Here is a 22,965-nt window from a genome sequence, read left to right as displayed (position 1 = left end):
AGATCTCAAAGGGGCTCCTGTCCAGTTGCCCATCTCCATTGAAGACTTTTGCCTTCCCAGAAGCCTTCCAGCCTCATCCAAGGTGACCCGCCTTGCATCCAACAATATAGGAGACTCCATCCCTTCTCCACCCCGTGGCTTTACACAGTGAGAATGAAATGAGTCCCTGTGAGTAGATTTTAGGCTTGCCATCTCTCTCAAGGGCCTGGGATGAGAGGGACAGAAGGTCAGACTTTAAAGAGAACCCATTTGGTACTTTGCAGCTGTGGAGTTTACCCCTTCATCCGTTCTTTCTGCCTATTTTGTTCTAATATCAAGAAAGGGCAGGATTTTAATAATATCTCCCTGGAATGACTCTCTTCATGCATGAATTATTTCTCATTTACAGAGGTCTGTGCGATGCTTTCCCCCTGTGGGAAATGATGAGTGTTTTCATTGCTAGACATGTTGCTGTCAGAATTCATGGAGTTGATGGCTGAGACTGTTTTCCCACGGAGTCCCCCTGCTCGGCTGTCACATCCCTAAAGTGGAAGCTCCTGTCAAGACGTGTATGAGACTGTCACAGCCACCGTGGCTAATGGCAGGTGACTGCTGTCATAGAATACAGGCCGAAGAAAAGTCTGGGAAGGGCCAGCTTCTTATACTTTACTTCACAAGGACCTCTTGGAGTATCATTGTCATTGTTTTTGCAGATAGAGAAACAGAAGCCCAGAGAGGTCCCAACGCTGTCCCAAGGTCACCCAGCCAGTAACTACCAGCACTGACATTTAACCTGCTCTGCCAGCTCCCAGCTATACTAGACCCTGTCCCTGTGCTCCTAAGGGAGTTCCCACCCAGGAGCCCGGTTCACTTTGAAAGCTGAAAGGATGATTTCTGAGGTGCATAGACATGGATACGTAGGCTGACTTCCTGTTACTATAACAAAATAACGTAGACATTAAGAGATTAGCTCACAAAGAGATTACTTTGGCTACAGTTTGGGAGTTTCGGGGCATTGTCAGTGACCTTTGGTGGGCTAGACACCATGGTGGGAGTGACTGCAGAGCAAAACAAGTCCCGTGTTCAGGAATCAAAGCGGAAAAGAGGACACACGGGGCCCACAATCCTCTTTGAGGAGGATCCTCAACAACTAAGGACCACCTTCAGCCTTTACTCCATCTCCTAACAGTGCCGCCTGGGGTTTAACACATGGGCCATCGAGGAGCATTCTAGATCTAAACTGTAGCAATGGCACAGTGGGACCCTTTCTGCATGACACAGCCTTGAAAGAGTCTAGTTTGAGCACCCTGCCCCGACCTGCACAAGTCCCCACTTCACAGATGCAAACCCCAAAACTTACAGAGGTTTTGTCTTGCCGAAGATTGAATAGCTTAGAATGGGAATCTGAACTCTGTGCTGGCTCCAGACATGCCCCATCCTTTGCTGTTTCCTTTACTAAAGTGTTGGGGGTATGACAGTCCCAAAGGGTAGTGTTTTTATCACTGTAGGATGTGAAATCCATTCAGGGAGTCATGGACACACCCTTCTTATTTAATGATGTGCATGTATACAACCCATGCTAGAAAAATACAACATTTAAAAACTCCAGCCCCAAGCTTTGTCGTTACTAGTGCTTCCGTCAAAGCAAACTTTGACTTAGTTGTAAAATGAGTTACGTGTTTGTTTTATAATTCCAGAGATCACTGTAATTAAAACCAGGGAGGTGGCACTCACAGCAAGGATTTCCAGGATGGTTTGAGTGACAGAAGCTAGGACAAATAAGAATTCCTGGTGACACTAGTTGGTGGAATCTTGTGTACCCACAGGAAGGTGCTCCAGGATGGGGGTGGTGACTGAGCAGGCCCTGCCGGCTCCTTCACACCCACATCCACCCCTGGGGCTACTTCAGTGCTCGGTCACCAGGAGAAGCAGGCAGGATGCAGGCAGATGCTGTCTCTCTGTGGGCCCTTTGAGATGAGCCAAGTCTGCTCTACTTCCCAAAGTGGCAATCAGGGTTAGTCGGTGCAGATGGAGACTGGGAAATGCACCTGCCATTGCAGTCAGGTGACATGGAAGGTCTCGGTCCCCACCCTCACGCCTGTCAGGAGGAAGGGAGCCTCTAATGAGAGGAGGCAGGTCATTAAAGCTCTCACAGAAGCCTTCCTTTGAACAGAAAAGTGGTCTGTGGCTAAGCCCTGGGTTGCTTTTGGCTTGCTTTCAGTCCTTACACATGGGAACGTATTTCTAGAAGGTCTACAGGATACGCTGTCAGGGGGTCCAGACCTCAACCACAGTGCATTCCTCTGCATAGGCTCTAGTTTGCCTAAAAGACAGTGCCTCTGACCTTGCTGGGCCTGAGCAGTTAATCTCAGTGATCCAAGTCCACCCCCTTTCCACTTGGCACAAACACTTTACGCTGAAGAGGCTGGTCTCCTTCAGAGGGTTGCAGATAACACACCTGTGGTGTTCTTATCTAGCCCAGGCTCCTTCTCTGAAAACTGCTGCTCTGCCACATTGGGAGTAGATTCCCCCAGCCTTACATAGCCTTTCCATAGCACAGCTGACAGGACCTGATTCGGATCTGTATCCTCTCACGGATGCATTGGCAAGCTGCAGAGCATGAATGGGAAGTTCTCAGACTCAGGGGCATGTAGGTGAATCAGGTATCCAGTCTTGATCATAATCCTCAGTTTCCTTAATTTGGATATCAGGAAATTTATTTAGAAAAAATATATATACCTTTTAGTTGAATTGCATCTTATATGCAGGAAAATCCTTAAATCTTGAGCGGTTACCAACTGAAACTTGGTGAGCCCTTTCCCCAAATGCTACTCTGCTCTGTCCCGTTTATGCTGTTCCCAGTTCGGTGACCTCTCACTGTTCCTGTCTTTTCTGATCCCTTGGCGTCCTCCAAGGACCCCCCCCCCCCCAGCCCCAGGAATAACCAGCCAGTGTTTTGTGTCTGAGTAGTGAGTTAATCAGTCTTGTTCAAACTTATGCATGCCAGGGCTGTGCTCAGTTCTGGAGACACAAAGACACAGACACAGGCTTTTCCTCCCTACCCAAGTGATATAATCAGAAGAGACAATCATGTGAATACTGCAACCATAATATAATGTTGATGTTCAAAGCACAAGGAGGCAAAGGATCTATGCCTTTAGTGCACACTTGTAGATGAAAAACTATTGTAAACACTGGTTAAAGCAGTAAGGATGGATGTTAAAGGCTATAGCAACAGAGGCATTGTAACAGGAGTTGGAGGTTGAGCTCAATTCAGAATAAAGTAAGGACAGGTCCAGATTTAGAGTCAAGGAGCAGGAGGGGGCAGTGAACTGAACATCTCTACCAGGAAGCATTCACAATAAGGGGATTCCTGCTAAACTGACATTGCCCAAGTGAATGCCATAGGCTGGGTAGGCTGGCTGACTTAAACAGAAAGCTAGTTTCTCACTGTTCTGGAAGTCAAGTCAAGATATGCAGGAGGCCAGCTTCCACCTTTAAAAAGGGTTCCTATGAGGAGAGAGGATAAGAAACTTTTAGATAAAAAGATAGTGAAGAGGAGAAAGACAGAAACACAGGACAGCTTTGGGAGGAGCTGGATCAAAAGCCAACGGTCCCTCCTGCCTCTTCAAATGGGCTTTTTATAATAATGTCAAGGGGTGGGGCAAAAGACCTCCTCCTTGCTAGATCAAAGCACACTGCACATAGAAGTGTAGACCCTTCCAAACACCTGGTAACCACACCCATGGTCATTCATCCCCTTATGCAGCCCTGCTGGGTTAAGCAAGCCCAGATTCTCAGAGCCTGAGTAAGTTCACTAGGAAACCTCTGTGGGCCTCTATAATGGTACAGAGTCTATGCTGGGCTTTTCCCATTTTCCAAAAAAGAGGAAGCAAACTGACCTCTTATAAACCACTGGTGCAGCCTGCTCCTTCCTGCCACAGGTATCTTCAGGACTCACTACTTTGCATGGAGAAGCATCTCCATCAGAATTTGCTGCACAAATGAAATTCATTCTGACGCCACTGTGTAGTTACTGTTGCCACAAATATTAGCAATATTTGCCACCATTAGAGCAAAATGATTAATGGGCCAAAAATATCATGAAAGGTGTGAAAATGTGTTTCAAGCAACGTGTCCTGCTTTTCAACTGCCTTTTCTATCATTCTTTTTCCTTGACAACAGTTTTGAAATTGTGAATTCTAGATGATATATGAGTACCCTTGATTTCTTACAAATTTGAAAAATACTAGGCACTTGGCTCCAGAAGCCCATATTTTATTATCATCTACCCTCGCTGGATGTGTGAATTGGGCAGCATCCAGGGGAGATATTTGACAGTATCCAGTGGAATGGTAAGAATATCTTCCTTCCGCCTAACAGTCCCAACTCTGAGAAGCCTGTTCCACTTATCTATTACTATATGACTCTTGGCCTAGAAACGCAGGAGCCGGAAACAAGCACACTGTTGCTGTTGCCCACACTCCTGTGGGATACTGAGAGAGTCACTCGTAGGGGCTCTCATGCAACTGTGGCCACAGTGAGGCTGGAGTCCCGTTGTCAAAGTCTAGAAATCCTAGATGGTGTGCCCTTGTGGTTGCCATGGTACCTGTTAGCCTCTGAGTTGGGGGTATGGATTACTGAGTGGCTATCCTTTCTGTGGCCTCTCAAAGTGACTTAGGCTCCAAGGTACTCTAAGTGGACCACAAGAGGGAGAGTCTCATGAGTGAGTGGTCCAGAAGGCCAGAAATGGAAGATTCAAAGCTAGTTAAGAGCAGTTTCAAGGACTGTTGTGGCGTCACTTCCACTGTGTTCTACTGTGCCCGCAGTTATTAGGTTAACCCTCCCGCCAAGGTCTCACAGACCCCAGTACCCTCAAATTGGTCATTAACATACTTTACCAATTTTATAAAGGGAATTAAGAACTCTTTTAGACATCAGGCTCTTTAATGAGAGCTCTCTAACTGTAAATGACATGAACTGGCTGCACACAGCAGAGCTGAGAGGAACTAAGAACGGGCATAGACGAGGCAGAAGTACTCAGTAAACTACTGGGTGAGCTCTGAAACTGGCATGCCCTGGCCCCTCAGTGGGCACCAACAATCCAGGGGGAAAAACAGGGCTCACCAAGCTTAGTCTAGGGGCCAAACCTCTGGCTAGGGATCCGGCAGAAGGTCCCCTCACAGTGGGAAGACCTCTATATCTCCTTTCCAATACAAAGTAGCCTGGTGGGGTGAGGCAACACCCTAAAAAGGACATGGGTGTAGATGAGTAGGTGCATTCTTCCTTACTAGGCTGCACACTGCATTGTGACCACAGATGTATTAGGAGTACCAAGCAAGGAGGGGGGACTTGGAGGGTAGACACAGATGACTAGGTCACCTGTTCATCAGGTGACCTGAATAGTGTTGATCGTCACTGAACTCAGTTTTCTTACCTATAAACAGTGAGTAGAGTCTGGTTTGTATGGTTCTTGGGAGCCTTAGTGACAACCTACATAGTGTGGTGTATAGTCTATGGCCCACCATAGATGGTGAGATGCAATTGATGTGGCCATTGTTCTGTTCTCCCTGATTGAGCAGCAGGTCTGCCCTACCGGCATCCTTTCCACCCTTCTCCCATGGCCACCATAGAATGGCCGCCCTTCCTTCATGATGGGCGTCTTAGGTACGATTCCTATTGCTGTGATGAAACACCATAATCAAAGGCAACTTGGGGAGGAAGCAGTTTATTTGATTTACACTTCCACATCACTCTTCATCATCAAAGGGAGTCAGCACAGGAACTCAAACGGGACAGGAACCTGGAGGCAGGAGCTGATGCAGAGGCCATGGAGGGGTGCTGCTTACTGGCTTGCTCCTTATGGCCTGCTCCTCGTGGCTTGCTCTGCCTGCTTTTTGTTATAGAACCCAGGACCATCAGCCTAGGGAATGGCACCACCTACCATGGGCTAGGCCCTCCCACATCAATCACTAATTAAGAAAATTCCCTACAGACTTGCCCACAGCCTAATCTTATAGAGCCATTTTCTCAATTAGAGTTTCTTCCTCACAGATGACTTAACCCTGTGTCAAGTTAACATGAAATTAGCCAGCATGACAGGTCATGAGCTTACTAGCTACCCAAAGACAAGAAGCAGAGTTAGGCCCAGTTACCATGTACATCAGGTATGAACTGTGGATCCTCCGGCATGCTAGCAAGAAAGCATGGCTGAAAATCACCCCATGCTCACCCCAAGATGGTAATAACGGCTTGTACCTGGAGTTTGCGAGAGAGGGCTACCAGTCTCCCATGGCAACATATCTGAGCACATATGTCATGACCAGACACCAGGCACACTGTGGGCTATTTTTATGCTGCCATTCCCTGGGAATTACCTTCCTCTTCTTTCATTCCCAGGCTCCTCTGTTCTTTAAACAGGACTTTGTTCTTTTCTTTATGTCTCCCTCCATCTGAACGTAATGGGATGAGTTCGTGACTCCTGCCAGCCTCAGAACCGCTTGGCTTTGAGAATGGATTCAGAATCCTTTAATGGTGCTTTAATGTCAGGTGCAAAATGAAGCCTTTCCCGAGTCTTTAGAGCATGCTTGAAAGGACAAAGTGGTCTTGTCATAGGCGGCTGTGATGCTCTCAGAGCCCTGATTCATCTTGTAACAGATGGGCTCTTCATTAGGTGCACCTTGTATCCACCTGGGAATTCACCACCTTTGGTGGACACAGGGGTTTGATAGCAGCGACAGATAATTGCTTCCTTTCTTGTCATGACCTTTAGACCAAAGATTGTCAACACATTCACATTCTTTCTCTCCTCTGCCAGATTGGAATGCTAGAGGTGGGTTAGTTGGACAAATGACCACTTTTTCTTTCAAGCAGCTTGGTCTGAACCCAAATACCAAGGTTGTTTGTGCTCAGTGGAAGACGCCGAATAGATGTCTAGCATTCATGCTCCTGATGTTCACTGCCGTTAGCGACTCCATTTCTACTGCTCTTTGATGTGTTCTATGTCAAAGCTCGGGTTAAGACTCCAGTAAATGCCATCATGTAAATTGTGCTTGCCCTGGTTTTTCACCTAATGCTCTGACCATTATCTCTGTCCTCTCATATGTTCCTGGCTATGAAACACTAAGGACTCGCAGGGCTTGGTCCTGATCCCTAGTCCATTCATTCACCACTTGAGAATTTTCTCTGTGCTCATGACTTCAATTATCTCCTGTAGGCAGATGGCTCACAACCTTTAAGTAGAAAAGCCACACCTGTCCCTGAATCTCAAACTCACATGCCTACCTGGCTTCCAGACATCTCCCTGGAACATGCCAAAGTTCTCAAACTCAGTTTTCCTTCTCCACCAGCCTCCTAATAAGAAACCAGGCATCTTCTCTGACATGTCATCTCCCACCTTCCTGCCCACTCCATCACTGGTCACCATTGCTTCCATCACGTGACCAGCTCACAGGACCACTTGTTTGAGCCCCATCATCAGCACAGCATCCTGTATCACCTTCTACCTAAGGCTATCATCTATTTTGTTTATGTCTGCACTTTGTTTCCCATGTCACAAGCTTCCTGAAACATAGATCTTATGTTTCCCTCTGTTTAAAAACATTTAGTTTTGAGAATCCAAATCCTTGAGCCAGGCGTGGTAGCAGACACCTGTAGTCTTAGTAAGGCTAACACAAGAGGATGGGTTTGAGGCTAACCTGAGCTACAAGCAAGTTCAAGGCCAGTCTGAGCTACATAGTAAAACTAGCAAAGGCAAACACTGTCTACAGGGCCATTCATGGCCTGGCCCCGCTTGTCTCTCTGGTCACATGTGTATCTCACCCGGCACTGACTCTGGCTGCTGAGCTAATCCTCAACAAAGCTTTGGTTCGTGATATTTTCTGTTTCTTTTCTGCCTGTCCCTTACTTTATATAATGTTTACTCTTCTTCAGATTTCTACTCGAGAACCATTTCTTCCAGGAAGGTTTCCCCTTACCTCCCAGAATGCCAAGCCCTCGAGCGAGGGTTCTCGAAGCTTTGACTTGACAACAGCGCTGCCATGGTGACAGGGAGCACTCACGTGATTGCAGCATACACCGTCAGAGACAGGGGATCTTTCATTACTTCATCTGTTTCACAGGGGCTCACTGCTCTGTGTGGGTTTTCAGCTATAAGCTGTTTGGGATGGGAGCTGGTTCTGTACTGATGGTGCTGCGGAATGAGTACTTAGTTATTGCTAAGGTGGGACCCGGCCTGTATGAGCCATATTGCAGCACAGACTGGAGAGCCAGGGCCACATTCAGCTTTCTGAGCCCAAGTTTCTTCCCCCAAAAAGCAAGGGTCACCCAATCAGGATGGTTTGAGGAGTAGATGAGCTGACAGGGAGAGTCACTGGGTACAGTTCTAAGTGCTCCTGTGGCTGTGTGGGCTCTAAGGAGCAGAAAAGAGAAGAGGTGGGGTCACTGGGGAAAGGCTGGTGTTGGATCCTGGTGTAGCTGAAAATTTTCCATCTGAATCTGCCTTACTGTGAATCTATTGCTTTAAACTGCAGCATTACTAGGACCGAAACTGCAGCTTTGGCTGCTGGCTCAGCCCACCTCTGCTTCCCAACATGGCAGAACTACATTTACTGCCAGCTCTGGAACTAGGCTCACCACTGACTATGGGAAGCAGTGTCTATGCTTCCATCCAGCAGCGTGCAGCCCAAAAACTTTTTTTTTTTTTTTTAAATACTAGCAAAAGCTAAATCCACCACACAGTGTGCTAGGCTTTAGCTTCTGCCCATGCTGAATCTGGTAGTAGGTTAGCAGAGGAGGAATGTAGTATTCCTTACAACATTTTTTTTTTATTAGAAATCAAGAAGTAAATACAACCAAGCTGGTCAAATTCGACCTTGAATGTGACAAGAATTTGTATACTACAGACAAAACGTCCGATCGTTGCGATAATGTTGTGGAATGTTTGTTTAATTATGCAAAGATGTTTTGCATTTGTTTATGCTGTGTTTGTTTAATTATGTAAAGGTGTGTTGCATTTGTCTATACTCCATTTGTTTAACTATATAAAGATGTGTTGCTGGTTTACCTTGCCTGCCTAAGGCACCTGACTGGTCTAATAAAAAGCTGACTGGCCAATATCTAGGCAGAGGAAGGATAGGCAGGGCTGGTAAACAGAAAGAAAAGGGGAACCAACCAGCCAGCTGCAACCAAGCCAGCCAGGGGCCAGCTAGCCAGATATGGAGGAAGCAGGAAAGCAGGATGGACAATAGTACGTGGATGAGGTAAACCAGCCTCAGGGCAGCACATAGGTTAATAGAAATGGGTTGATTAAGTTAAAGAAAAAGGTAGCTAAGAAACAAGCCTAAGCTAAGGCTGAGCATTCATAATTAACAATAAGTTTCCATGTCATGATTTAGGGGCTGGTGGTGGTCCAAGAAAGCTCGCTGCAAGATGCCTCCTAATGCTTCAGTGTCTGATTTTGCCAGCAGGAAGCAGGAAGCACATAGACTCCAGGGTGTAGCTTGTGTCAGGATAAAACAATAACAAACTGTCTCAAACTCAGTTTTCTCACTTTTAAAATGGAGGTAAGATGCCATTTAACAGTGAGAAGGAGTTTCTATGTGCCAGGCCATGAAGTGTGTTCAGTAATTAAGACAAGCTGAGTGCTGGTTGTGATTTCTTTGTGTTTTCACTGTTCTCTGCAGCCCACTGAGTACGTTTGTTATCCCCATTTACCCTGAAGGCACAAGGAGGTTAGGCAAATTGCCCAGCAGAGTCCAGAGCCTGGGCTGGAGTCCTTGAAGTTGGACTGCCCCACTCACCACCTTGAGGATGCAGCTGGACCCTGAAGAGTTGTGGATGGAAGCCACCTACCCTGCCTGGCAGCTGGGAGTGTTTGCGCCATCCGGCCCTTGACTGTGTTTATCAGCCATTTATCACACCTGGCTCTTCATTGTCTCAGATGTTTCTCCTTTATCTACCAACAGTGGTGAATATGTTTCTTAAAGGAGCAACAGCATGGTTTGTCGTCTTCTGTGGCTTCTAAAGGGCACCCAGGGATCTTCTACAGAGATTTCTTAAAATGAAAGGAATAAATGCTAACTGATTGAGTAAATGAAGGATTCAATAAAAAAGCAAATGTAGAATATAACTGATTGGCTTTTATTGCCTCTTATTTATTTTATCCTACTGAATTCTAAAGCCAGATTTGAAGAGGATTATAAAAATATGTTATATTTGCCAGTGAGAAAATGAGAGAGAATGAAATAAACCAGGACTGTTCATTTCTTTGTCATTTCTTCATAGAAATTTGTCAGCAGATCAACAAACTGAAATCTAGAAAATGTGGACTAAGCCTTGCTCCCATACTGTGTTCTGTGGGCTTCTGGTGAGTATTGATTATTAGAGGGGAAAGGAGACAGGAGTGAAAATAGACTGTGGGGCTACCCCTGGTCTGGCGGCTAAGAGACCTCTGTGTACAAAAAGACAATTTTCTCATGTGTGGAGGAAGTCCTGTCCTATTGGCCTACTCTACCATCCTCCATCTCTGTTTCTGCCTTACCTCCCCAGGATCCTACTTCAGTTCTTGTTTGTCTCCCCTGACTTAGTCATAAGCTCAGGGATGAGAAGGCCCTGTGAAATCAAGGATGGAGGAAGAAAGCCAGAGAGATGCCCGAAAAGCTACTGGCTCCTGCCGTTCAGCCTGGCCACTCATCAGAGAATCACCAAACCCAAAGTTCTCATTAGAGGCTACCTTTTAGCATCCCTGGTAACCTTCAAAAATCACCAGTGCCTGGATGCTGATATAGTCAGATGGGCTACTGAAATGCTTCTGTCTTGTTGTGGAGATAACTTTCTAATCTTGATTTTATTTATTGAAAAGCGATACAGGAAAAAGAAAAATGGGGATTAAAAAAAGAAATGGGAAGATACTACATGTAATTCCATGATCTTACACACACACACACACACACACACACACACACACACACACACACACTTCACTATGTTAAAAACAACAGTGCCAGCAGAAGCTAACATTTATTGCACACATACAAGGCACGAGCTAAGGCAGCAGGGCAGCCTTTCCTCCAATCCTTTGCCTGCTCTGAGGGTTACCGTTAACCTCTCCGTGACTCACCAGCTATAACCATGTCTTTTATTGTCCCACTTTGCAGATGAAGACTGGTGACATAAACGTTACAGTGGACATCTCTGCAAGGCACCAAGCCTGCTTTGCCCTTAGCCTCTCTCCTTCATCACAGACGCCTCTATTGTTCCCATAGAATGTGTCTTGTGAGACATATATGCAGATTTTCATTTTTGTAAGCATATGCAACAGAGTAGTATCAGTCAATGAGTTATTTTGGAGATAGTCTCATAAGTGAGTTTGCCCAGTCAAAAGGCAAAACCATTTGTCTTTTATATGTACCAGAACACGAAAATTTTAAACATTCATTATTTTTCAAATAGAATTATTCTCTGGGGAGTCTAAATAGTCACCATTAAAAATTAAATATAAGAATATGCATGTACTTTTTGTAAAATGCAACTTCTTTGCAAAGTCCCTTCAATGTGATCGCTAAGATGGTAATAAAAAAAAAAAACCCACTTAGATTGAGGAAGGCAAAAAATCCCATCTACCCTCTTGTATTAAGTCACTCCCAAGTGACAAGGGAGTAAGAACCTGGCACATAGTTCCACGCAACCCCAGAAGACATCTGCGGCCCAGATCCTCTTGTACAGCTGAGGTTAGCAGGGGGAAGAGAGAAGGACGGGCTTGCAGCGGAACCTCTGGACCCCAGGAACCAGCTGCTGCTGGAGGGGAGCAAGCAGCGGCAGGCTGGGAAGAGGGGCTGAGGAAAGTCAGTCTGAAGGACCGCGGAGTGCCAGACGAAGCTCCAGTCTAGAAAAGATGGACACAGCCTGGCATGCTGGCCATGCCAGACCAGACCCCGGGAGGGCACAGAGTCTGCATCTCATAGCCTAATGGCTTTACCACAGGTGCCAAAAGGCTCACTGCAGAGAGGACCGACCATGCTGGTGGTGCTCAGAAAACCAAGCACCGAAGATTGAAACTTTATCCCTCTCACCCTACAAAAGACCAATTCACAATGCGTCAAATACCTAAATGTAAAACATGAAATCACAAAAAGAAAACACAGGGAACACTTTCAGATATTGGTAGAACTGATGACAATTTTAATATATCCCCAGGATTGCAGGAAACAAAAGAAGAAATAGATAAATGGGATTATAGCGAACTGAAACCTTCTGCACAGCAAAGGAAGCTGTCCACAGAGTGAAAGAGCCAAGGGTGGGTCAAAACTTTTGCCAACTATTCATCTAATGCAGAGTTAATATCCAGAATATGCAAGGAATTCAGAAACTTGAAGAAAATATTTCAGCTAACCTGATGATCTAGAGTACACAGGATGGAAGGAGAGAACCAACTCTTCTAACTGTGACTTCCACACATGCTCCATGACATGCGCGCGCGCACACACACACATACACACACACACACACACACACACACACACACACACACACTACAAATATGTAAATAAAATGCAAAAAAGTTGAAAACAAAAAAAAAACCCAACTAGACAGTTATCTCCTTACTGGAGAAATAAATGGAGATCAGAATGGCTACTTGAAAAAAAAAAAAACATGCTAGTGATGATGTAGATAAAAGGACCACTTTTGTGCAGTTGGTGGGAATATAAAATTTGTAATCTACAAACTAAACTATACCTACCAAATCATATATCTATCCCACTTCTGGGTATATCCAAACAAAATCAGAATACAAAAGACATAGTTACATGCCCATGTTGATTGCTGAAGTATTCCTAATAGCCAAGGTTGAAACAACCTAGAAACCCAATAACAGATGAATAAAGAAAATGCAATAGAGACACATATATTTCCAGTAAAGTGTGTGTGTGAGTGTGTGTGTGTGTTCAGCCATAAAGAAAAATGAAATCCTGTTGTTGGCAATAAGATGGATGGAACTGGAAGACATTATGGTAACTGAAATAACCCAAGCAGAGGAAGGCAGGTGCTGTGGAATAATGCTTTTCTCCACTGGTTTAATAAAACACAGATTGGCCAGTAGCCAGGCAGGAAGTATAGACAGGATAAGCAGACAAGGAGAATTTTGGGTAGAGAAGGCTGAGTCAAGAGACTCCAGCCCACCGTCCAGAGAGCAGCATGTAATGGCACATAGGTAAAGCCATGGAACATGTGGCAACATATAGATTAACAGAAATGGGCTGAGTTTAAGTGTAAAAGCTAGTCTGTAGCAAGCCTGAGCTAATGGCTGAGAAGTTTTAATTAATATAAGCGTCTGTGTGTTTACTTGGGTCTGAGTGGCTGCAGACTGGGTGGGACACAGGAAAACTTCTAGCTACAGGCAGGTAGCATACATTGTTTCATATGGGAAAGCTAAGAGAGTTGGATTGGATATAGATGAAGAAGGCACAGTGCAGGGATAAAGAAAGGCTAGGCTTGATTACACTCACTTTATTCATATCCTAAAATATCACACTAGAGCCCATCAGTGTGTACAATTAAAAAGTACATGTTAACAAACAAAGTATTCTAAAATGAGCCTGCCTGTCTAACAGAGAGGTCTCTAGCCCTCTGCTCAAGAGATGTCACAGGCAGCCAGCCAACACTGATATGTCCTATAACGTTAAAAAAAACACTGTAGTTATTAAATATTACTTATTCGAAAGTTTCTGTATCATGTCTGAAGGTTGAGTTTGAGAGGAGTTGTGAGAGAGCATCCTCAACTTAATTGTAAATGCAAATAAATTGTATTCAGTGTGGAATCATTTGAAAATATAGGTGTGGAGATAGGGCACACAACCAGAGACATTAAAGTGATTGCCTCTAGAATAAAGGAAGCAGGCACAGTGATGTGTAGGGGCCTGATGTGCTTGATTATAGGCTCTAACTGACATTTTAATTATGTGAGTATATTACTTTGATAAAATTAAAATTGAGAAAAAAAGGAGAAACAGCTCATGCATTTGTCTGCTGCTGAAGTTATGTTATGTACCTCGTGCGTTGGATTTCCATATGGAGATTTTGTTCAGGCAGGGCCTCCTTGACTTTACAAATCATAAGACCTGATGGTATTGAGAGGTAATGAACTAGGCAGCAGCCAAAAGAACCCTGGTTCCTAACCGACAGGCCCAGCTCCATCTTGAAGAGTTCAGATTTCGGCTGTGGGCTTCATGATGGCCTAACTTCTAAATGAAACCTCCAGCTAATTTGCCCTTTGCAATGCAATCTACCTGATGAGTCACTGATGCTGTGGAGAGTCTAACAGTGTTGGAACTAAGAGCACACTCCCATACAGGCTCTCTGTTACTATGGAAACCGCACTGCTTAAGTTTCTCTGTTGCTTTGGCAACTCACTCCCATTTCCTCCCATCACTACTGCTGGGGTATTTTGCTGCCAAGATAATGGTCTCTATTATGATTTGAATGCTAATGGGGCAGTCCTCTACCCCAGTCTACTCCTAGCTCCCTCTGTAGCTCTACACTCAAGGCCATGTCTAAGTGGCATTTCAATGAGATGGTAATAGACACTCCAATCAGATGGAGAGGAGCTATAGTCGTGGTGTGGATGAAAGAAGGGTTCAGTTTCTTATCTTGAAAAGGAAGGTATGGTATCTATGAACTCAGAGAGGCGTGGATTGGAGTGTCATCCATCAAAGGTCCTTAGCTGTGTGCAGGCCCCAAGCCTTTTCTTCCACTCAGTTCTGTATACTGGCAAATAAATAAAGCTGCTGCAGATTGAATACCTGTATGTTCTAGGCTCTGGGTTAAGTGCTTTATGTGCATTTAATTCCTATTTTACAGACAAAGAAACGAACAAGTAACTTAGTGTCATTTAGATTCAGAATTCAAACACAAATCGCAGCCATTACGCAAAGCCACTGCATACTTGAGACCACAGAAAAGAAAAAAAAGCATCAAAGAGTTGTCCTAGCAAAAAGGCCTTACTTTTCCAGTGAAAAAAAGACATTTTAGTACAAATGGAGGAGGTGAGAATGCAATCAGTGCCTCACAGAGCCTGCCGGAGTGTGGAGATGATGGGCAGGTACAGTTACGACAACAGTCTTTTCACCGAAAAAAGACACGGGGTGCCTCTGCGGACTGCGAGAGAGAGCTAGGAAACTGGAAATGCCTGGTTTAGTTGCTGACCCTTATAAGAAGTGGGGTGGAGTGGGGGTGGGGGGATAGAAAAGGGGGTGTTGTCAGCCAGATGTGGTGGTGGCACACACCCTTAATCCCAGAACTTGGAAGGCTGAGGCAGGTGGACCTCTGTGAGCTGGAGGCCAGAGTGAGTTCCAGGACAGCTGGAGCTACACAGAGAAACCCTGTCCCGAAAAACCAAGAAGAAGAAGGAAGAGGAGGAGTGTAACAGGAATCTTAACAGGTCTTATTAATAAAATCAAACCTGGAGCCAGGTATTGGGGTGAATGCTGGAAGATCAGAGAAGCAGAACAAACCACAGCCACCTCACCTTGCCAATTCCTCAGCTGATCCTGTTTCCTCAGACTGGAAGCCTCTGTGTCCTCATCCAAATGGATCTCAGCCGAACTGCTGCTCAAAAGCCTAAAAGCTTAACCAGCTATAGTTTCTTGTCCTCACGCCTTATATACCTTTCTGTTTTCTGTCATTACTTCCTGGGATTAAAGGCGTGAGTCACCATGTCTGGCTATTTCCAGTGTGGCCTTGAACTCACAGAGATCCATGCCTCCAGAAGGCTAGGATTAAAGGTGTGTGTGCCACCATTTTCTAGCCTCCGTATCTAGTGGCTGTTCTATTCTCTGACCCCAGATAAATTTATTAGGGTCACACAATATTTTGGGGAACACAATACCACCACAGAGGAGGAGGAGGAGGAGGAGGAGGAGGAGGAGAAAGAAGAGGAAGAGGAGGAGGAGGGAAGGAAGGAAGGAAGGACCAGCACTGTCAGCTTCAGAGCAGGTGTCCAAGCCGAATCTCCTGCCATTAGTGCTGGACTTCCAGGCATTCAGCAAAGAGAGACTTTCATCTTTCTTGAGATTTGAAATTACTTGAGACCATCTGACTCTTTTACTTTGAAATAAAGGAAGTTGAAGTTTTATATAAAATTATTCTAAAATTTACGGCTCTCAATTTCAAAATCCAATAATCCTATTTCCTTTACTTTAAAAGTAGACTTTTTTTTTTTTAGCTAACTTAAGTCCTAATGGAGTTAAGTGGAATATAAATCTCCAGAAGTAGTATTTTTCTAGTGTTTTAGTTTTTTCAGCAGGTTTCTAAGCTCTGCTTTGCCTTCCATGTCTGCTGACTTGACTCCCACTCTCCCCCGCCAGCTCCCATGCATGAGGATTGTCTGCAGTCAGGGATAAGACAGAGACCTCTAGTGAGCAGAGGACCCAGCACCCTGATGCCATCTGGCACCTCTGGCACATGTCCCTCCACAACCAAAGCAGCTTCTCCTCCAGTCACCTCAGAAACATTCAGTTATCAATGCCAAGTGAAGACAAACTCATTTTTAGTTTGATTACATACATGTGCATGTCATCAGGATGCCTTTACCATAACTCAAAAGAAAGGTGCACTGAGGTTGGGATTGATAGTGGCTGGGAGACAGTGAAATCATTAGAAACCTCGCTGTCTCTGTCAGACCTCCGTCCCAATAATTATGTGACTTAGGACAAGTCCCTTCATGTTTTAAACTCTCATTTTCCTCACTTACAAATAGAAATCCAAGGACAAGCAATTATTCCTATGAAGAATAAACAGGCCACCCCTATAAAGGGCTTGTAGTTTGGTAATGCTCAGCAGATATTAGCAAGATTTACCTTTGAAGAAAAAGCCCACTAGGTGTCTCAGGTCTCTAGGAAGATCCTTTACTATAAATACTGATGTGTTTCTGCCAGTCTCAGGCCATTTCGTCAGGTGAAGTTGGAATATGGAATTTCATAACTCTCCCTGATATTTCTCTCTTAGGCTTCTACCTGGACAGTTATCAAGACTCTGAGGTCTCAAATGGCTGACCTTGCATCTATCCACTCAGCATTCATACACACACACACACACACACACACACACACACACACACACACACACACTCAAATGTATATGTGTAACAAATAAGGCTTTAGTGAGTAAAAAGTAATTGTCAAATACGACAGAGCTGACATACTGTTTTGGGTATGGAGTGGAATGGTACAAGAAGGTGATTTATGTCTGGTGTTCGAGAGGCATGGAGAGCGTAGGAAGAACATGCCAACAAGAGAAGTCCTGGTTCTGGTCAACTCTCACCTTGTGTGAACTTGGACCAGTTGCTTTGCCTCCCTGTGGTGACTATATCTAGAGTCGTCCCCTAGAGCTGGGAAAGCAGATGCTGTGTAAACAAGCAGTTGGAGGGAATTGAAGCTTCAGTAGCTGTTAGAAGCCTGAAGCTCAAGTTTTACTCTGTCTAGTCACTCAACTCTGTAGTGGGTAGCTGTTCCAGCTTTGACCTGGAAGTATTACCCCTAGTGAGGCTTCTGGTAACTGCCACACCTGCCTATGACCAGCCCCTGGGGTGGGGCTGAGACAGGAGCCCTTAAGGCCTGAGATCCAGATGTGCTGGCCCTCTTGGTTCCTCATAATCCTGTATACTGGCTGGTAAATGGAGCAGAGTTCTCCAAAGAACCCCGCTGGACTACACCTCACCTGTCCTGGATCCTGTAACCAACCCCTTTACTGGCTGTAAGTTACCCCCAAATAAATCTCCTTTTTAACTACACGGAGTTGCCTTGACAATCCCCACAATACAACTCCTTGAAAATTCATTTGAGTGAACAAAATGTTGCTGGTCCTCTGGTCCTATGGGGTGTGGCTGGTGGGAAGGGGGCCCCATCTCAGACCTCCTGGGGGATGCACAGTGTAGGGTGGTGGCTCCCACCTGAGAACTGTATGGCTGGTGGGCAGTGGGCTGTGTAGCCTATATCCTCAAGGAATGTATTGCTCTGTTGTAGAATATTATTTTAACTAGACAAAAATGTGATGCATTTGTTTATGCTGTGGAGTATTACTTTAACTGTGTTAAGGTGTCTTACATTTGTTTATGCTGCATTTGTTTAATAAAGTAAGGATGTCTGTTTAATTATGTAAAGATGTGTTGCTCTTCCACCTTGCCTACCAAAGGCACCTGATTGGTCTAATAAAGAGCTGAACGGCCAATAGCTAGGCAGAGAAAGGATAGGCAGGGCTGGCAGACAGAGAGAATAAGTAGGGGAAGAAATCTAGGCTTGAGAGAGAAGGGAGGAAGAAGTGAGAATGAGGGAGAAAGAGAGGGACATGCCTGGGGCCAGAAGCCAGGCAGCCACCAGACAGACCCGAGAAGCAGTGAAAGTAAGATGTACAGAAGGAAGAAAGGTGAAAAGGCAAAACACAGATGAGGAGAAACAGGGTAAGTTAAAAGAGCTAGCCAGAAAAGAGCTAAGCTAAGGCTGAGCATTCATAACCAATAAGAAGTCTCAGTGTCATGATTTGGGAACTGGGTGGTGGCCCTAAAAGAAATAGCTGCTACATTGCTTAGTGTTGCTTGTTGTGCTGGATGAAGATGGGATCTTACAGGGTCAATCTTTTTTTTTTCTTTCATTTTTCTTTATTAAGAAATTTTCTACTCACTCCACACACCACCCCCAGGTCCCCCCTCCTTCCTCTCCCATCCCCCAACCCTCTCCCAAGCCACCCCACAGCCCCACAGCCCCCAAATCAAGGTCTCCCATGGGGAGTCAGCAGAGCCGGGCACACTGAGCCTAGGCAGGTCCAAGCCCCTTCCCACTGCACCAAGGCTGTGCAAGGTGTCACACCACAGGCACCGGATTCCCAAAAGACTGCCCATGCACCAGGGACAGATCCCGATCTCCCTGCCTTGGTGCCTCCCAAACAGTTTGAGCCAAACTATCATCTTCCATATCCAGAGGGCCCAGTCTAGTCCCATGTGGGCTCTACACCCACCAATCCACAGTTCATGGGCTTCCACTAGTGTGGCCAGTCATCTCTGCACGTCCTCCCATCATGATCTCCATGTCCCCCGCCTGCAGAATCCCTCCTCTCTCTCATCAATTGGATTCCCGGAGCTGAGCCTGGTGCCTGGCTGTGGATCTCTGCATCTGCCTCCATCAGTCACTGGACAAAGGCTCCACGATGACAGGTAGGTTATTCGCTAGACCAATCACCAGAGTAGACCAGTCCAGGCACCCTCTGGACCACTGCCAGCAGTCCAAGGTGGGGTCATCCTTGTGGATTCCTGAAAGCTTCTCCAGCACCCTGCCTCTTCCTATTCCCATGATGTCCTCATCCACCATGGGATCTCTACAGGGTCAGTCTTCTCCACTGCTTTTTCAATTCCTTGACTTGCTAAGATGCTCTGATAGTGTCTCCTACTGCCACCAAATTTCAACCACTTACACCCAGTGCACTCTCTAGAAAACACCAGACCACGTCTTTCTCCAGGGGAAATACCTCAGTGTCCCTGCCCCCTTGAGTCTGGAGGAAATTCTGACTCTGCACCTTCATTTAGAGTGCCCTCTGGGTCTCTCTCAGATATTAGTTTTCAGGCAACCTCCAGTGTTCTGAGATCTGCCTTCCCTTGGCAGCCTTGGCCCATTGCTGCTCGTGACCTCGGGGGCACATTGCTTCCCAGCTTCTGTCCCGTGCTCCCCATCTCATGTTCCTAAGTGGCTTTGGTAATCAGAGACTTCAACCACCTGTCCAGTTCTTTCCTTTGTCCTCACACTTGTCTTGTTTTCCAGCCAAACAGTCCTTTCTTCTTAGCTCCTCCTCCTCCTCCTCCTCCTCCTCCTCCTCCTCCTCCTCTTCCTCCTCCTCCTTCTCGTGTGTGTGTGTGTGTGTGTGTGTGTGTGTGTGTGTGTGTGTGTGTGTGTGTGTGTGTGTGTAGTGCTGGGGCTTTGTGGGTGTTGGGCAAGGGCTTAACCACTAGGCTATATACTCAGTCCTTCAGCTCCTCTTCTATGCCCAACTCACTGGCTAGGCCCTGAAATGTCACTGTTCCTGAGTTGACCTTACATTCCATCTGCCTTCGTGTCCACATGAGTTCTCCTGACTTAGAACAAAAGGCCCACTAGAATTTTTCCTTCCCTTTCTGTTCTCTCCAATGAACTGAACATAGGTGTTCAGCAGTGTCATGAAGCTACATTTTCTTATTTGCATAGCTGTTTAGTTACTGCTCATTTTCCTTTGGGAAATTCAGTGACAGCAAATGTTACATATTTCATTCACTGGCATGTCCTAGAATCTGGAACAGAAGTTAGCAAAAAGTAGATGCTCAGAAAACATTTGTGGACTGAATAAATGAAATTAGAAGTAAGTTTGTTAATAGGGGTCTGGCCGGAAACAGATTACAGAATATCTGTTTATATTATCCTCGTTATCAGCTGCCAAGTGCTTTAACTCCCTCCTGTCTTGCCCCAAAGAACCCCAACATTCCCAAGTCCCCATCTCTGAATTCTAGACACTGCATTTCTGTCTATGTGTGAGTCCTCTCCACCGAAGGCTCATGTAGTGAAATGATGTACAGGGGACTCCTGACAAGCCCTTAGCTCTGGAAAACTGCAGCATAATCCACTTCCAGGCACAGGCCTTGCATGGATGTCCTTTCTCCAGGTTACTAAACCTGCCTCTGCATTGGCTGTCGTTGCTCACTCCTGGGGAAAGACTGTGAATGTGAGTCTGCATGGGGTTAATTTGACAGGAGCCTCAGGTGGGTCTGAGATGTTATTGTTTTGACCTGTATCCTCATGACCTTCAAGAAATGGATTTGGTAAGGATGTGCCATCATGAGTAATTTAGCATTTGGAGAAGGCTAAGGGAATCTGCCTGCTTCTTTCTTCTGTTCTTTCTGGCTCTGGGAACTTCACACTTCCATCAAGGTTACACATTTGGGAAGAGAGGTGATAAAATCAATGCCTATAATTAGCCTGTCACCATTCTGGAAGAAATAGAAGTGTTTGTATTGCTGGCGTATCTAGGCATAGCTTCCAGATTTGCCCACAGTTCCTCAATGCTTCACATCAGGGTTAGCACTTCTATGTTGGTACTTGGAGGAAGGAAGAGCATCACACTTCTCTTCCTCATGTGATATTCCTGACTTCACAGCAGGTTTTCTGCTTACTGCTGCTCCCACTTGCTCTGGATGTTAGAACCACAATGAATCCAGACTTCAACTTGTCCCATCTTCTCGCTTACACAGATAAAGAAAATGAGGCTCCCCAAAAGATAAATTGAGGGAGGAGCTGTTGTTATTGTTTATTTGAAGAAGATCTTCTATGTAGCTGGACTGGAGCTCTCACTCTCCTCATATTTCCTCCCTAATACTGAGATTACAAACATGTGCCCTCACATCTACCTGAACTGACTTTGTTTTTAAGCAGGTAATTCATACCTTGGAGATTGAACTAGATGACCTTTTATGGTGGTTTGAATGAGAATGCCTCACATAGGCTCATAGATTTGAATCCTTGATCACCAGGAAGTAGCACTATTAGAAAGGATTAGGAAATGTGGCCTTCTTGGAGAAAGTATTTCACTGGCCATTGGCTTTGAGGTTTCAAAAAGCCCATTACAAGCCCATAGTCTTTCTCTTCCTGTTGCCTGCAGATCCAGATGTAGAACTCTCAGCTACTTCTCCAGCACTATGTCATGCCATGATAATGAAACAGTAAGCAAGACCCAAATAAATGCTTTCTTTTATAAGAGTTTTTGTGGTCATAGTGTCTCTTCACAGCAATAGAACAGTGACTAAGTCAAAAGTTGGTACCAGAAGTGGGGAATTGCTGTGACAGCCTGACCATGCTGGCTGTTGGCAGAATGTGGACTTTGGATTAAGAAAGCAGTTCAATGTGTTAAGTGGGGCTTAATTGGCCATACTAGTAGGAACATGGGAGACAGTGCTGAGAGCAATTTGAATTGTGGGAGCCTAACTCAAGAAGTTTCAGAGTAGAAGAATATTAGTATGTGGACTAGAGACCATTCTGTTGATATTTTGGTAAAGAATGTAGCTGTTTTTTGCCCTTGTCCAAAAACAAATCTGCCTGAGACTAAATTGAAGAGTTTGGGAGTAGTGGTACTGCCAGAGAATATTTCAAGACAGCCTTGTATTGACTGAAGAAAACTGAGCAAGGAAAAAATACAAGATGTACAGTTTGGCCGGGCAGTGGTGGCACATGCCTTTAATCCCAGCACTGGGGAGGCAGAGGCAGGCAGATCTCTGTGAGTTCGAGGCCAGCCTGGTCTCCAAAGCGAGTTCCAGGAAAGGCACAAAACTACGCAGAAAAACCCTGTCTTGAAAAACAAAAACAAAACAAAACAAAACAAAATGTACAGTTTGAGGAGAAAAGGAGCACCAGGAAGTGTGATGGAGCTAAGTACAATGCTCAAGGAGATTAAAAGTTTAAAGAAAGCCTGATGCTAAGTGGAATAAAGGGAGTGGTGGCCTCATGGCAAGACTCCATCCAGCTAAGCTTCCAAACTGTGAAAAGAAATTAGAGAAAAGCTTAAGCAGTGAAGAAAACCAACAACAGAAAGCTGATGAAAATGTACTTGAATTAGGGGCCAAGTTTCAGCCCCAGCATGCAGAAGAGCTTGGCAACTTCAGCCTTGTGGTTCTGGATTTAGAGTCAAGGATACAAGGAAGAGATGGTGGAACCTTCCTCCATAGCTAAGGAAAGCAGCTATGGCCAGGCATGTGTCTGGGCCTGCATGGAGGCCCAGAGAGGCTACTACATGAAACTATGAAAGGGAAGCCTGGACTTCGTTGGAGACTCCATGATGTTGGAGATGCAAGGTGTTAGAGATGTAGTGGATACCTGCCAAGGAGAGCTGCTAACAGGGAGTAGAACCAGCCCAAGAAAGAGAAGTGTGTTGTAGTCAACAAAGCTGAAAGCAGTGGAGATCTGAAGAGCACTTTGACATCAGACA

At 45.3% G+C, this 22,965-nt stretch overlaps 1 protein-coding gene and 1 long non-coding RNA gene across 2 annotated transcripts in view; one reads left to right on the top strand and one right to left on the bottom strand.

Annotated features, from left to right (window-relative positions):
* Positions 1 to 22,965, bottom strand: part of Abcc12 (ATP binding cassette subfamily C member 12) — a 993,341-nt gene that overhangs the window by 727,898 nt on the left and 242,478 nt on the right. The window lies entirely within an intron of this gene.
* On the top strand, positions 8,030 to 10,108 carry LOC143273253 (uncharacterized). The gene is made up of 2 exons (XR_013051178.1): positions 8,030 to 8,115; positions 9,663 to 10,108. It is a non-coding gene; the product is annotated as an uncharacterized LOC143273253 (long non-coding RNA).

Source organism: Peromyscus maniculatus, chromosome 5 (genome assembly GCF_049852395.1).
Source record: "Peromyscus maniculatus bairdii isolate BWxNUB_F1_BW_parent chromosome 5, HU_Pman_BW_mat_3.1, whole genome shotgun sequence".
Classification (NCBI taxonomy): Eukaryota; Metazoa; Chordata; class Mammalia; order Rodentia; family Cricetidae; genus Peromyscus; species Peromyscus maniculatus.
Note: the sequence above shows the minus strand (reverse complement) of the source record. Positions and strands in the feature narration are given on the sequence as shown.